Consider the following 16,863-nt stretch of genomic DNA (forward strand, 5'->3'; position numbering starts at 1 on the left):
AGCGGCATGTCCCTTCTCCGGCTCCTACGCAGAGGCACAGCCAGGTGGCTGTGCACGCTGCCCCACTGGCAGGCACTGCGCCTGCAGCTCCCATTGGCGCACGTAAAAGCCAGAGTGGGGCAATGCTGCAGCTTCCGGGAGCTGTGTGGTGTGGCCCCCGACCCAGTGCCCCAGCCAAAGCGCCGGAGCAGGGCCGAGCCACATGGTGCGGCTCACAGGCCACAGTTTGCCCACCCTTGTCTGACCTGCAGGCCTCCGCCTCAAAGGAAACTTGCCCAATACTTGGACCGGACAGAGATGCTGGATTCATGGCTCATTACACCAACCTGTAACTCACTAATTCCCCTTTTTGTCCTGTGACTGCAGAGGGGTTAAGGGGCCACTCCACTGTGAATGGGTCCTTAGAACATGTGCTAGCTACTTATGCTAAATAATCTGTTCCACCTTGCAGTGTGCTATGATGCTCTGAGTACCTTCCCACACCTGAAGAGCAGCTCTGCATCGCCCGAAAGCTTGTTTGTCTCCCCAATGGAAGTTGGTCCAATAAAAGATATTACCTCACCCCCCCCCCCCCCCCCGTCTCTCAAATATACGGGACTGACATGGCTACAACTACCCTGCATAACAGACCTGGAAGCCAATGAAGCAAGCCCAAGAAAAATCACTGCTCAGACTGGTGCTTCCCCAGTCTTCTTCAGTTGCTCCAAAAATCTGGTCAGGAACCTGGAGGGGGACCGGCCTGGCATGAGAAAAAACGGATCATTGATTGTCTTGTCTCAGCATCTGTCTGCAGCTGAAACACACGTGAGGTAATTGCACAAGTGAGTGGTGAGTTAGAGGCTGCCCTCTGCTAACCCACCTAACAAACCACACTAGAAATGGAGTAGCCCATCCCTACCCCCGCCAAGCACTAATCCGCTGATGGATTTATGTTGCCAACATCCACACTGACAATCTGCTCCCCCCCTCTCTGAGTCATCGGGAGACATACCTGGAATTGTATTTCTATCCCTAGCCCATGGACAACGCCCCTCGTAGGGGCTGAAACTAGGGGTGCTGCTCTGGGTGGGCAAGACATTAGGCTGCACATCTCAAGAACTGGCGCTCTCAGCTGGAGCTGAGATTCTAAAGGCAGGGAAGCGACCGCACTGCTGGGGCAGCTCTCTGGGGCAGAAGCAAATGAGCCACTGATGGCTACTTAGCGTGACAAGGCGGGTGAGGTAATAGCTTTTATTGGACCAACTTCTATTGATGAGAGAGAGAAGCTGTCAAGTGAAGAGCTCAGTGTGGTTCGAAAGCTGGTCTCTTTCGCAAGCAGAAGCTGGTCCAATAAAAGATATTCCCTCACCCACCTTGTCTCTCTTCCATCCTGGGACTGACACAGCTACAACACCACCGCAGGCAACTCACGGCCACGGCCACTTATGAAATAAACATTCCAGGCTTTGCAGGGAGAGAGAGAGGTGTGTGCGCCTGCAGATGCGATCAAAGCCTGTGAAATTACCCCTCCAGAGAGCCCTTCGTGCACTTGTTCTTGCTGCTGGATTCTTGGCACTCCTGGGTCGGCTCAGCCTGCAGTGACCAGCCACGATCCAGGGGGAGTTAAACCAACGGGGCTCCCCTCGGAGTCACCTGTTTGTCAGGGAAAAGAGGCCGTTTTTTTCCTATAAAGCTGGTTTATTTGGTTGGAACTGGAACAACCCACCTGTTTGAGAGACAGACTGACCCCTTTCATCAGCATTCAGCCTCCTCTCTGCATCAGCCCCAGGCCTGGCCCTCCGGGACTGTGCCACTCCAACGCTCAGCCGGCCTCCGCAGAGGGCAAATTAGATGATTGACATTCATCAGCAGCTCACCTGGCCCCTGTCGATGCCCCAGTGTCCTCCCACGTTCATCATCAGTTCAGGAAGCATCTGTGTGGGTTACGCTGACACCAGCTCCCTGTTGGGCTGATGAGAAGCGATGCCAGCATGGGATGACCTGGGAATGGCGGGCGCTGCGGCTGACTTTACAGGGAGGGGTTTATCAGCTCACCAAGGGCTGCTGGCTGTCAGAAAAGAGAGAGAGAAAGGAGAAAGGGTTTTATTGTCTCCACAGCAAGAGATCGTGCAATTGTCTCTTCCATCCCAAATGGGGGATTTTCCCCCTCTGCCACTCACCAGCCAGAGAATTAGCCTCCGGCAAATGCCATTTTTACAGCCACTTTCCCAAGCCCCAGCACACTTAAGCCTGCAGTTTGGACTCCCTGATGCTGCAGTAACATCAGGCAGTTAGCCAACAACTGAGGCTGGTGTGACGGAGTGGGCATTTTCTGTAATATTTTGTATGAATATACGGTATGTGCCTCAGTTTCCCCCATGTGCTGCCTGGTTAACTAAGTGGTGGGAAAAGGTCTTTGCAGAGACCCAGAGATCCAGGAGTGACTGACGCCTAGCTGTCTAGGGCCTGGGCCCCCAATCCATGGAGAATCCGAGAAGACAATGGCCACTTCAATTGCCTGGACATTTGGCACCTAGCAACTAACGACCCTGGATGGCCGACCCTCCATGGGAAGCCAGCTGGTTTGACCAGTTGGAGAACAGGGCAGAGGAGGGGCCAGGCACCCGTGTTAAGTGTGGGCTGCTGGAAGCTGGAGACTCTTGTGAACTAGGACAAGGGAGGGGTCAGAGGGCTCTGAGCTCTGGGCTGACCAAGACGGCCATGCTGTAACTTTGTTCTCTGTGCTAACTGAGGACTTTCTCTGCTGTGTTCCAGACGTCTAATAAACCCCCCCACCCACCTCCCACTTCTACAACACTGGCTGAGAGTCACTCCCGCTTAAGGGAAGTGGAGGGTACATTGCTCCCTTTGGGGGTACAAGCCTCTCTCAGGTGTCCATCTCAGGTGGACTCGCTGAAGGGAGCTCCCAGCATAGAGCAGGGTGCTGAAGACTGTGGTTCAGTCCAAGGAGGCAAGTGAAGCCAAGTGGCCTACCCTCCTGGGAGTGGGCGGGCCCACGGAGACTGTTCCAGAGCCCTGGACCTATGGATCCGCGTCAGCGGGCTGTTCTCTCCTAGCCTAGTTCCAGATCAGCCTGCCAGCAGGACGCACCCACGCTGCACGCACAACAGGGAAGGGGGTTTCGGTCTCTGGTTCTAAACAGATGTTTCACTGGGCAGCTGCTTCTCCAGCAGCTGTTCAGGAGACACGGACACACACAAGCCTGCATTCAGCCTTCTCTCAACAGCCCCAGCCCTTCCTCCCCACCAACCCCACCCCCCAGAATGGGGCACTTTGCAGCTAAACTGCTGGTACATTACTCTATCGCTGGTGTCCTGGGGAGCCCCAGAAAAAGGGCCCCCTGCTCCTCAGCTGTTTGCTGGGGAGCAGGGAAGGCCCAGGTCCTTGGTGCACCCCAACGGGCCGAGGGGCAGTCTGAGAGCTGCATTCATTCGTGCCCAGGCATAGCTGAGTCTTGTCCTAGGCTGGCCTGGGGCTCTCTCTAGTTAGCCAGGGTAGCCGCCCACCACGGCAGGGGTCAATACCCAGGGATTTCCTTATGGGCACGTGAGCACCAATGCACGTGCCACACAAGACATAGGTGCTGTTGCTTTAGTTCACCGCCGCCAGTGGGTATCTGCGCATCATCTGAAAGTGGCAGGGCCCTGGAATCAGCTAATTCAGTTCTTCAATGTGAAAAACCCTCCAGTTTTGACACCATCCCAGTGGAGGTAACATGGGCTGACACACGGCTGTTGTAACTCCACTGAAGTGACTGGGCAGATGTGGTCCCTGGAGTTGGCTTCAGGATCTGCAGAGAGATCACCAAGACGGCCTGGGCACCGGGGGCAGACAGCTCCATGCATGGCATGTGCTGGAGCTGTCACAGCACAGTCGGATTGCTCTCTGGAGTGAAGCCAGAGGGGTTGTTTTGTGGCCCTCTTAGCAGAGGGCTTCCCCGTTCTGCTCCCATGGTTGCATCACAACATTCTCCCTTGGCCCAGGCCCCTTGCTGCTGCCGCTCAGTGCTGTCCCTTGCCTGACCACAGCAGTCACTGGAGAGCAAGACAAAACATTGTCTCCTCTGAAACCTGTCATTCTCTCCATGGGGGCTGGACCAGGTTCTGAGCCCAGTTACCCCCGTGCAAACCTACAGGCACTCCGCTGAGCTGAACGGGGTCACTCTGCTCGTACAGCTTTGAGATCCCAAACGGGCTCGCTGCTTCTTGAACATTTCAGCCTAACCCAGCGTAGCTAGAACATACCAAGCAGTGTGGTGTCTCAAGCGATTCACCTTCCTTCATACTTCCATCTCTCAGGTACTGTCCCCCCTCCACCCCCCGCTGCTCAGGTCCTTATACCCATGCCAGACGGCTGACGGCAACTGTCCACTTACCATCCCCCTAATGCTGATCCCCCTTTGCAGCTAGAGTTAGAACAGTGGTTCCCAAACGGGTTCGTGAACCCCTGGGGGTTTGCAAAATGTTACAGGGGGTTCTTGGGGTAAAAATTCCCCAATGGCGGACAGAGCTGTCCCTAGGGACCCCCTGGCAGCACGGGGCCAGCAGCTCAGAGGCCCTGGACTTCCAAGAGCTAAGCAGCTCAAAGCAAGCATATCTATCACACTGAGGAGATTTAAACTTCAAGACTCCTTATAAGAAATGGAAAGGGAGGTAGATATTTTTGGCTGTTTTTAAAATTAAATAGGCAGCTAGTATTGTTTTTAAATTATTATGAAGAACAAGTTTAAGCTTTGTTGTAACGCGAGTTATTTGCCTGGACTGCTCAAGACCTGAATGCTTGTATAGGAGGAACTCTTTGAGTTGGCTTCTTAAATACCTTCATGCTGTTTCACATCTGATACTCCTTGATGAAACATAGGAGCCTTGTCTTGTAACAGGCTTATTCAAAGTGATACAAGCTACGAAAGTGAGATCTTGGAAGAGTGTTGCTATTTTCATAATGTAATAAAAATACTGTAATGATTAATAATAAATAGCGTGTAATAAGCATGTCATAAAAACACATTTTATATTTCCAAGCTCACTGCTTTTATAATTTATACTCCGGTAAAGGAGAAAATCCCTGGAAATATTCGTTTTTAGGAGGGGGTTCGCTAGACTGGACATTTTAGTGAAAGGGGTTCACAGGTTGTTAACTCAGAACGAGCTCCCCACTGCAGAGAAGCTAAGAGGGCAGAAGAGAGAAGGAAAAGCCGGGCAGCACCCCTGCCCCCACCTCCCACTACCTTGCTAATTGCAGGACATCTCTCTCTTTAGGTAGAAAGCTTTTACTGGCAAAGGAAGCTTCCTCTGAGCAGTCAGCTGGCATGAATCATGCACGGGACAGGCCTAGAGTGGCAGGTGCACACAAGGGGAGGGGGACGGCTGGGTGCCACCCCAGCTTTGAACTCCATCCTCCAAGGCCACACAATGAAAATCAATGAGCCCAGGGAGCAGCCTGAGAGATGCCTCCCCCGCTTCCCCCCCAGCTTGGGAATGGAGAATGGGAGCCGAAAAGAATGGACAAGTTCAGTCTAAATTTCCCAGTTGTGGGTGGGAAGGGCTGGATGTAGCGACCTCCTGTTTAGCTTGGCTCCTGTTGCGTGGGATAGCTGGTCTGAGCCTCTTCTGTGCGTTTCTAGAGCCCAGGGTGGGAAGAGAGAAAGAAGCCAAGAACAATTTCCCCTGCAGCGTGGCGCTGCAGTCCTGCTGCGATCGATTGGGAAGCTGGGGTTTTCTGCCTGGTTATTCTTAGTGTCTAAACTAACACGCCCCTCTGTGCTCCTTCAGCAGTGCACGCGGGCAGGCCCCGTCCCTCCCTCACCAAGGGCAGCGAACGCGCCTCGCAGCCTGTCAATAATTCATAGCCGATGTAGAGCAGCATAAAGCTAAGAGGGAGTTATGAGCCCTGTCTCCTTGCAGGCGGACACAAGACGCTGGGTCCAGACAAACCTCCCCAGCCACGCGAGAGGAGGACAGTCGGGCTAGGCCAGAGAGAGCCGCCCTCGGGAGGGAGGGCGCGCTGATGTGGCAACAAGCGCGGGCGGGGAGATGATCACGTCTGCACTGGCTGTCCAGATGCCTTCCTGCCAGGAACGGCTTCTGGCAGGTGTTCGGAAGGGAGCCCCAGAGGAGAGCCCCCCAGCAGGAAATCCCGGCCTGCGCCCTGTGCGTGACACGTTAGTCAAGATCCACTGATCAGGACTCTGTCTTCAGGGGAAAGAAAGGGGCAGCCAGCCTTTAACACCCACTGAACCTCCCCCCAGCCTTGTCCACATACCCCAGGGAGGGACTAACGCAGCCAGCGTGGCTGGCCAAGGGCTGCTGGTGGGACTGTGCAAACCCAAGCCTGGAAAAGCCTGCGCTCCACTCCTGCTACGCCACCCAAGTAAGAATGCCAGAGGGATTAGGCTTTGCTAGATGCCTTCAGGCCATAATGGGTGGGAAGAGATTTACAATGGCCCTGCCTAACTAGATCAGACCAGGGGACCATCAAGTCAGTAGCTGCTGGAGACAGAAGTCCAATTTCCTGGCAGTGGAAAAAAGCAAATCCACCCTCCCCTCATTATGGTCCCCGCTGCTTGTGCAGTGCTGCACAGATTCTAAGGGCAGAAGGGACCCGTCTGGCCTCCCGCATAAGCCGGGCCAGGGAACTCCCCCAAAATAATCCCTAGAGCAGATTTTAGAAAGACATCAAGTCCCAGGGTGGGATCCCTTCCCGGCCCTGCTGATGGCCAGCAGAATGAGAACCGTTGACAGAAGCTCCCTCGCCAGTCCCTTGGTGCCTGGGGGTTTCACCTCGCCCCAGAAGCGCCACCGTAGAACTGATGAAATTGTTTTTAATTGTTCACTTTATTAATGTAACTTCATAAGTAAAGTTTTATGAATGAAACAATATTCATTGATAAAACCGGTTACCCCAATAACTGGCTAATTAACAATTAAGATGCTTGTTAAGAGCCATAGCTGTTCAGTCAGCTGCCTTTGTAAATTTCACTATCAATCCAATTCCTGCTTAAATCATCAAGACTTGCACTGCTTCAGTATTGAACAGAAGTTACACCATTTATTACACTTGCCTATAGTGTAACCTCTATTCACCGTTTGCCATATTGTAATTCAAACCCCATTTTAAAAACGCTTACTCCATTTTGTAAGGGCTTGCTGCAACCTTCATTTTTGCAAACCCTGCTGTAATCTTATTAGTTTAGATGTGGGAATGAGGTATGTATGGATGATGGAATCAACCTCCAGCCCCAGCCTGTCCTGATTAAATAAAGTTCAAACACCAACGGCTGAAAATGCAGACAAGAGCCCTAACAAAGTAAAAAGAATCCACCCTAAAAAGAAAAGGTACAATAGAAGGAAGATCAAAGCCCGGTCCAAGGCTGAAAGTTATGTCTGCAATTGATGAGTGATCAGGCAGCGTGACACAGCAAGACCTATAGACTCTGGATTCAAACTAAAACCTACAAAAAGGATGGGTGAGATGAAAAACTTTGGAGGAGGGTAACATTCTGCTGCCAACATGGAAGGGCATTGGTGCATGCCCAACAGAGACCCAGCTCGTCCTTGTGCCCGGCTTTCCTGGCCAGTTAGCCGCCACAAGCTATGAACCCAAGCTGCAAACTCAAGCAGGACTGGTAACAATGCAGCACCTGCAGAACATCTGGTGGATGTGTGCGTGTGTAAATGTGTGTGTGTGTGTATAGGTATTAGGTATAATGTGTGTGTATAAGGATTAAGATATTAGTTATTGGTCATAAATCAAATGGTTATAATAAATGTGGCATCTTTATCTTGTCCCCTTTAATAAGATCCTGCTAGTTTTTATTGGTATACCACCACTCCCCAGAGCCACAGGGCGTGAAACGCTGAAGGACACTGAGGTGCCGCAGTCAGGGAGGCAGCACAGCCGGGAGGGGTGAGAGAATTGTAGAGGTACCCGCTAGGAGCAGGAAGCACTCCCCATCACACTGAGAAAGGGGCCTGGTTGGCCTGGTTACCCCAGTGACAGGGCGCCCCGGGGACTAGGACAGGGACACACGTCACTTGTCCAATCCAGCCTAGGTTAGCAATGGTCAGAGGTTTGTGGCAATAGTCTGAGGAACGGCGATTCCATGGCCCACTTGGAGTGAGCTGCTGCTCTCGGTTCCAAGTGGCCAGGGCCTTGCTTTACAGACAACAGCCACAGGCCTAGTGCTCCAGCAGGTAGGCCAAAGACTGAGCAGGCCCTGGACATGGCTCCACTCTCACGCTGAGGGGTGGCTCCCTCCAGGTCAGGGTTGAGGCACCCTGGCAGGGTTGGGGGAGGAAAGATGTCCCTGCTACGGCCCATGTCTCCAGGGCGGTCAATCAGTCACCATCCCTGTGCATTGCATTCACTGAATACAGAGCATGGGGTAGATGATCCATTCCCCTCTCTCCTTGAGCAGGCGAAGGGCATTAAGCCACAGTGCCCCCCTGTGTCTGAGGTGATAACACCGGCTGTCCTAAGGCCTGAGAAGTCCAGACTCAGCAGCTGAAGGCCAGGATTGTGACGCAGGCACAAAGAAAACAAGCCCCAGCCTGCCTCGCCTCCAGGGTGGTTGGATTTATAACTGGGCTGCCCATCGTGCCGATATTATTCATCTTCATTTCACTGGGACGTGATGATGTCGCGGTCGCCCGCAGAGAATGTTTCTGGGCCTGTGGAGAACGTGCGCAAACACTGAAGAAAACATTCCCATGGCGGCTGGGAGGAGCAATTGGTCCTCGAGCGGCAATAACCAAGTGCCTGAAAGGACTTGCGGAGCGGTCCTTAGGGAACAGACTTAACTCCGTTATGCCAGATCCTATGGCGAATGTGTGTGGCTACAGGCTATGCTGGGATCAGTTTATGAGCTCTAGGATTAAAGAAATTGCAGATTAATTTGCACAGGGGGCTGGAGGAGGCTGAGACAGACATCTCATCTACACCCTGGTTCCTGAGATGAGGGCACTGGTGAAACAGCAGCCCTGTTCTGTGCGTCCAAGACAAGAGAGCAGGTACCAAGCTCCATCTCCTGCTTCAGCAAACTCAGCTATTCGAGCGAGCCCCGGATGAACTGCTGGGTGGATTTCCTGCAGCGATAGTGCAGGGTAGGAATGGTCTCCAACGATGGAGTAGATCAACGGGCTCAAATCCAGCCCATGCCACCAAAAGCTGCTCATGTGATGGCTGTTCAGGGCTGGCTAAACAACAGGCAAGCGTCTGGTTCACAAAAATTCCCCCCCCCCCCCTTCGTTCACTTGTACTCTCTGAGTGCCAACGGGACATGGCAGGTGAACTCCTTGGGGACTTCTACAGCTGGGTGCCCCAGGCTAGGAGTGAGGTCCAGTAGAGGGGCAGGCTCAGGTGTGCTTTAGCCCACGGTTACCCACACTGTGCCTGTTCTGGGTCTAGAAGACTCCCAATGCCAGCAGATCGAGGAACGTGATCATTCCCCTTTATTCAACATTGGTGAGGCCTCATCTGGAGTACTGTGTCCAGTTTTGGGCCCCACACTACAAGAAGGATGTGGAAATATTGGAAAGAGTCCAATGGAGGGCAACAAAAATGATTAGGGATCTGGAGCACATGACTTATGAGGAGAGGCTGAGGGAACTGGGATTGTTTAGTCTCCAGAAGACAAGAATGAGGGGGGATTTGATAGCTGCTTTCAACTACCTGAAGGGGGGTTCCAAAGAGGATGGAGCTCGGCTATTCTCGGTGATGGCAGATGACAGAACAAGGAGCAATGGTCTCGAGTTGCAGTGGGGGAGGTCTAGGTTGGATATTAGGAAACACTATTTCACCAGGGTGGTGAAGCACTGGAATACGTTACCTAGGAAGGTGGTGGAATCTCCTTCCTTGGAGGTTTTTAAGGCCTGGCTTGACAAAGCCCTGGCTGGGATGATTTAGTTGGGAATTGGTCCTGCTTTGAGCAGGGGGTTGGACTAGATGACCTCCTGAGGTCCCTTCCAACCCTGATATTCTATGATTCTATGATCTCCATGGCTGTCCCAGCATGACCGTCCTGTGGGAAAGGACTGTCCTTTAAAAGCACGGATGGGAAAGGAAGTTCACAAGAGGTGTCCTTCTTGCCGTCCTACCCTGCATTGCTGTACAGCACCAGGCAGCTACTATGTTCCACCCCAGAGCTGGCTGCATTTGCAGGGCAGTCTGATATTTCCTCTCCATGCCCTCTGCAAGGCTCTTCCAGAGTGCAAGGTGCTGCGTAAATGGGAAGCAGGGATCACAGACCCTGCCTCACTAGGCCAGAGCCCAAACCATCTCATCAAACCGCTTGGTTCCCAATCTGGGAGCTTCGCTGCCATCTGCAGCCCATCTCCCCCGCGTCCTGGGAGGAGGGCTGGGCTGGCCGCAGTGGGGAGGGGCCAGCTGAGCTGCTGGGAAGGGGGAAGCCCCAGGACAGCAATAAGCTCTGATAACTTGATCACAGACAGGAGCACTGCGCGCACACACACACGCACGCGCACACACACACACACACACACACACACACACACACACCCTGACCTCTCCAGAGGGAGTCCAGCTAGGGTCCTGCCCCCCTTCAGCCCCACCCCCTGCAAAAATGGGGCAGAGGGGGAGTTTGCAACCCCCAGCAAAGCGCTAGCCGAGACAGCTGCCCCATCAGCTCCAGCATGAGAGAGAAGAGGTGGGCAAGGGTTAATTGCCCTCCACAGCAGCCCTTTTGTGCTGCCCTGCAGCTGCAGGCGGCTCTCTTCCAAGGGCAGGGCTGAGTACAAAGGGCCTGGGAGGGGGGCAGGCTGAGGCGGGGGGGGGCAGGGGGGGGGAAGAGAGAATCCAAGAGCAGCTGAGGGTCCTGGCAGGGATGGTAACAAGGCATTCATGGCCAGTGACTTCAGGTGGCCCTTTTCCACCCCAGCTAGCCACCGTAAGGCCAGGGCTGCCCCCACGTTCGTTAGCAGGGCAGCAGGCCAAAGGATGAGCATAACTAGACCTAAGGGGCCGCTGGTTCAGCCAGCTCACCTGGGGGATCACCACACTGTCAGGCGGGACGCCGGCCATGCCCGCCGGCCACGCAGCAGGAATGGCTACGTGGGCCTTCAACACCCTAACGAGCAGCCTTCCAAGGCAATGCAAGCGTCACATGCCAGCCTCGCGTCCCATACATCAGCCCGGCATCACAGGGCCTCACGGAGGGAGCAATTACTGCCAAAGAATGGCCCTTTCCCTGCACTGCGCAGGTCGGAACGCACGATTGGCTGCCCTGTCTCGTTGCCCTAAAATATCTCCAGCCTCCTGACACTCTCAGCGGCCAGGAAAACAGAGAACGGGGCCCATTACTCTTCTCCAAGTGCTAATATTTTGTGCTTACAACCCTTGGCTTAGATGCCTTTGCAGATCTATTGCTGGGATAAATATCCCCCGTCTGAGCTCAGGGATCCAGCCTGATGGAAGCTTGGCTGCAAACAGCTCTTTGGCATCAATTTGTTCCATAGGAAAAAGGAAGAGTTGGATTTCCCTTGATAAATACTCAGTGATATTCTCCCCCGAGCGCTTTGGGACGAGTCACTGCCGGGGACCAATCCGAACCGGCAGGCCTGCACTTGGCCACCGCCCTCTCTTCGTGGCGTAAAGCAGGGGCAACTGCACCGATTTCTGCTGAGTTCATCTGGATTTACTCTAGTTAACCTGAGCAGAATTCGGCCCCTTGTTGTCCAGCCCTGAGACAGGTGCACTTCTACAAACAGGAGAACGCACAATAACTGCACAAGCCATGGAGAGCAGAGACCATGCTAAGGCAGAGAGCCTGGAGCCTCCACAGCAGTGGTTCTCAACCTGTATGGCCCAATCAGCAAACAGCTGCGGCCCATGTGACATGCTGAGGGCCATACGGGGAGTGTATCTATTGTGTGGATGTGGCCCATTGTAACAAGTCGAGCACTCACTGTCGCGGCGCCGCCTGCTGGTCGTCTGGGAATTGGCGCATCCCAACCTCAAAGCGCCTCCTGTTGGCCGGTGTCTCTCCTGCTGTCGCTACTTGTCTTTTCATTATCAATCTCCCCACTTTACTTCAGGCCCCGCGTCCCTCCTGGCCCGTGGCACTCCTCCTCCTGGGTACTGCCCTGCAGCAGTACCCCCTCACTCGGGGTCCTCCCCTAACCAGGGAACCCCAATCCCCTAATCCCACCTCGCCTCAGTGACCCACTGCCAGTCTTCATCTAGCCCCTTCCCCCAGGGGCACAGAGCAGTCTGAAGTGGCCACTCATCGGCCAGGGGGGTGGACCTTCCCTGGCTGCCTCTCCACAGCCCTGGTACTTCCTCCAGCCCTTAAAGTAAGGCCTCTGCCTGGGGGTTTGCCCGGCTGGAGCTCCCCCAGCTCCTCCTGCACTTCCCCAGCACTGCACTGACTAAAGTACCTTTTTTTCTTTCAGGCAGCCAGGTCCATCTCTCACCCAGGCTGGAGAGACACTGAGTGCCTTGTGGCCCCGCAGAAGGCAGTCAGTCTAATTTGATAAAAAAAAATGGGAGGGGGGAACCCTCCAGTGCCTTCTGTGTACGGCAACAAACCCCCCCAAGAGCCCTTTGTCTTTAACAAAGGGGGGGGTGGGGAGCCAACACCCCAGCTGTGAGCCGTGCAGAGGTGGAAGCGGTCATTTCCTGCTCGGTGGCATGAGGTTCGGTAACGACTTTCTGGAGGGCTGGAAAAGTCTTGTACAGCGACAGGTGCTAGTCTTCTAAAAAGGCAAAGCCCCTCAGCTCCCTTTGCAGCCTGGCGGGTGTAAACGGACCTTTGTGAGGCCCACAGGGAACCGAGGAGAGGCTGTTTGTGTAGTGCAGACACCTTGCAGCCACATTCACGCTCTTCTCAGAAACGGCCACATCGCTGCTTTGACACCAACGCCCTGCGCTTCACCACAGAACAGGATGGAATGTGGCTTTGGACACTTGCCCCCCTGATGTTTTTGGTGCTGCAGCACCAACAAAACCCCAACTGCGTAAAGCAGGTCAGCTGTAGAACCGCAGCAGAATCCCGGATTTATGGGCTTTAATAGAGAAATCATTTGAAGAGCAAATATATGGGGACAATAAGCGACATGACGTTTAGACACAGTCTGCCAGGGGCTGAGAGTATTCGATTGTCAAAGAACACTTGGGTACTAGCAGAGCTCACTGCCTGGGATTGCTGGTGGCTGCAGATTGGGCAGCAGCTAACATAAGAGCAATAGAGCTGGACGGCCCTCCAGCTCCAAGCAGAGATAGTGCCTCTGACATCAGAGAGGAAAGATGGGCCTCTCTATGCACCATGAAAGATGCCAGGCCAAAGGGGAATGTACCCTTCTCTAGATCACCTTCCAGCTCAGAATCCCCATGTGACAAGTGTTATCCCAGCTTCCATGGGTGTGTGGGGGGGAGGGGGGCACAGATGTCACATCAGAGTCAGCAGTGGCAGAAACAGAAGCCATTTGTGCCCCTGGAGCAAGGAATGCTGAGATCCGGATGAAAACTGGAGGATCTGCTCCTGGGCCCAAGAATGGGACTTGAGCCACATTTGCGAAGTGCCCTGCAAGTTTACAGTGGTAGAAAAGCAAGTGTCAACACCACACAAAGCCCCGACCCAGGGGAGTCGACCCGCTGAAGGCAGAAGTACATTGGAAGAACAACTAAAGGCAAGAACGGGCGACCCGAGTGCTGGGAATCCCTGCTGAGGTCTGACCGGCTGCTTTAGATGGATGTGAGGAGCCACCAGTTCTCAGGGTGCTGGAATAAAAAAAACACACAGGAAGAGCCAGTGCTCTTGGAGAGAGGGATCGAGTTCCCTCCAGACACCTGGCCTCCGAGTCTTGTGGAGGGCACAACTGCAGCCCCCTGACTGGGCAGGGTAGAGAAGTGAAAAGCAAGGTCTGGAGGCACCGAGCTTTCTCTGCACCGGGCTGGGGAAGCAGCCTGCCTCAGGGTTTGTCTACACTGGCACTTTACAGCGCTGCAACTGTCTCGCTCAGGGGTGTGGAAAACCACCCCCGAGCGCAGCAAGTTGCAGCGTTGTAAAGCACCAGTGTAGACAGTGCACCAGCCCCGCCCCTTGTGGAGGGGGGTTTTTTAGCGCTCTGGGCGAGCTCTCGCCCAGCGCTCTGCCACGACTACACAAGCCACGTGGAAAGCGCTGCCACGGCAGCAGTGTAGACAAGCCCTCAGTCTTCTCCCCAGCAGCACAGAGCGGCGACAGCCTGTAAAACGTGCCTCTTCCAGGCTGCCAAAGCAATTAAGAAATTGCTGTGAAAGGCCTGAGGGCGGCTGAACAGTGACAGGCGGCGGGATGAGGAAATAGAGGGAGGCAGAGCCTCAGAGAGACTTTACAGGGACCCAGTGAAACCTGGGCAGAAAACTTACCTTTTACCAACCGCCAGTTATGCCGGTAGCCCAGTGGCACCGAGATGTCCCGAGCGAGACCAAGGCCTCTCACGCTAGGCACTATCCAAACAGAGCCAGCCAGCCTGCTGCAGAGAGCCACCAATCGAAATCAGCCGGAAATAGGAGAAAGGGAGCGTTCTTGTCCCCATTTTACAGATCAAGCTGTTCCATTTAAAGAGCGACTTAATATGGACCTTTTGGGAAGGGCCACCCAGCAGAGTCTCAAAATCCAGAGCTTCGGCCTTCTTGGGGTAATCACGAAGCCCCCAGTACCCCCGGGAACGGTCACGTGAGGTTTTTACTCACGAAAGCTTATGCCCAAATAAATCTGTTAGTCTTTAAGGTGCCACCAGACTCTTTGTTGTTTTTGTAGATACAGACTAACACGGCTACCCCCTGATACTTGACAATTGAATGGTCTCTCCCTGGGCACAGATACCGCACACAGCACCATGGAGGGAGAGCCACTGTCGTTCTCCCGCTGGTTTCATTTGGATATGGCAATAGGCTATTGGTAGCAGCACTATGTGCTCTCAAGGCCCAAGCCCGGTCCCTCTGACTTCAGTGGGAGTTGGATCAGGCCCTCAAACAGCTGCTGCGCTCTCCCCCAGAGAAGCCTGCATTTTAGTGGGCTGAGGTGATCCCTCTGTGCATTTCCTCAGGCATGGGTGAGTTGCGGCTCAAATTGCAAAAGCTTTCCCAACTTCTCCAAGGAGAAGCAGCCCTTTCTCTCCCAGGGTTTCAGACCAAGAAGGCAGCCCCTAGGCTCCCCCAGCCACTGGTGCATGGCAGAGGATTCCCACAACACAATCAATACGGACTGACGTCAAGGGCAAGACCAGAAAACGTTGCTGAAGGGCAAAACCAGTGGCTTCAGTTGTGAGATATTGATCGCAGCCTTTGGGCAACATGCAGCACACCCAGGAGTTCCCTTCTGCCTGCGCCATCTGCAAACATTTAGGTGTGCAAGTCTTAGTAACATGAGCCCTGGCACAGGGGGTGGGAGGCGCACAGGTACCTTACTCCTGGAAAGCAAATCTTCCCCCTCTTTTCTGGGAGCATTCCCACGAGAACCCCAACGAGAGAGCTGGGGGCAGGTACAATCCCATGGGACTTGACTGATCAGTGCTAAGCCCCACAATTCACATGGTCAAGGGTAATTGGAATTTTTAACAAAAAAAGTTGAATAATTTCAATAGCTACAAAAATGGACATTCTGTGAACAGAAAGAGAAGCCAGTTCCATCAAACTAAGTGACCTGTTGCAGATTTGCCGAGATCTAAAGCACCTGCAGAACACCCAGGGTGATGGAACAAGACACTTATCACGGGGGATAATCAGTGACCTTGAAAGCACTGCAGTGCCAGATCCATGTACTAGAAAGTGTTAAAACAGCCCCTCTCCCAAGCCCCTGATCACTTTTAACAGGGGGTGGAGCTGGGAGGTAAAGACCATCCGTACACATACACTCGTAAGCGAACCAGAATAGATGACAATGGAGGCAGTGTCGAGAGCAGATGTATGTGAGCTGAAGGCTGACTTCACAACCCACTCATTCACGGCGCCGCTTCCCTCCACCAGTCGTGAGCAGTGACGTCTTTCAATCTCCGCAAACAAATCCAGGCTCAACCCTGCACCCGGCCTGTGTGCCGGAGAAAGGGGGAGCTCGCTCACCGAGGCCTCTTGTGAGCTAGGCGCTCAGCCAGGAGGTTTGCTGTCAACGTTCTGCTCTTCAGCCCTGCTACCGTCATCCCAGTTCAACCCACACCGCCACCACAGGCGCCAGCAGCGACAAGGTGCTCTGGAGCGAGTGCCCAAACCCCCTGGTGTTCTCCTCCACCCCGGAACATTCTAAACAGGTATCACAATGTGAAATAAAGACACGACAGGAGATGCATTTCCTGGAGTAGCACCTGATTGCAAAGCTCAAGAGCTGCTCTCCTGTGTGAACCTTGCCCTCCCCCAAACACACACCACAGCAGCTTTCTTACTGACCTGCCCTGAAGGAGCCTGGGCAGTAGCCGTTGGGATATGAACTAGTGATATGTGCACTTGATCCCTTCGTTTAGACAGAGATCCCAGTCACGGTGTAACGTGGCGGCAGTGACATCCCCGCCAGTGAGGCAGCCAGGCCATACGGCTTTAGCTTTTAACGTGCTCAGTTATCAGACAGAGATGCTCTGAATCCCTGAATAAAAGAACTACGACAAGGTGCCCTAGGAGTCTATATCTGCATAGCAGCTCCTCAGCTGGGGATTACATTTCCACTTGGGTTTAAGCCCATCTCCAACTAGTCCAGACCAGGATGAGACCTGTTGGGGCGGCAGGGGCAGATTATTCCACAGATCAACCCTTCCTCTGAAACCTCTGTGCTAGCCACGGTCAGACACAGGACGCTGGACCAGACGGGCCTTGGTTCTGATCCAATCTGACAATTCCTATACCTTGCACCAGACCACACACAACAGCTTCGTACAG

The sequence above is a fragment of the Malaclemys terrapin genome, chromosome 16 (assembly GCF_027887155.1).
Source record: "Malaclemys terrapin pileata isolate rMalTer1 chromosome 16, rMalTer1.hap1, whole genome shotgun sequence".
NCBI lineage: Eukaryota > Metazoa > Chordata > Testudines > Emydidae > Malaclemys > Malaclemys terrapin.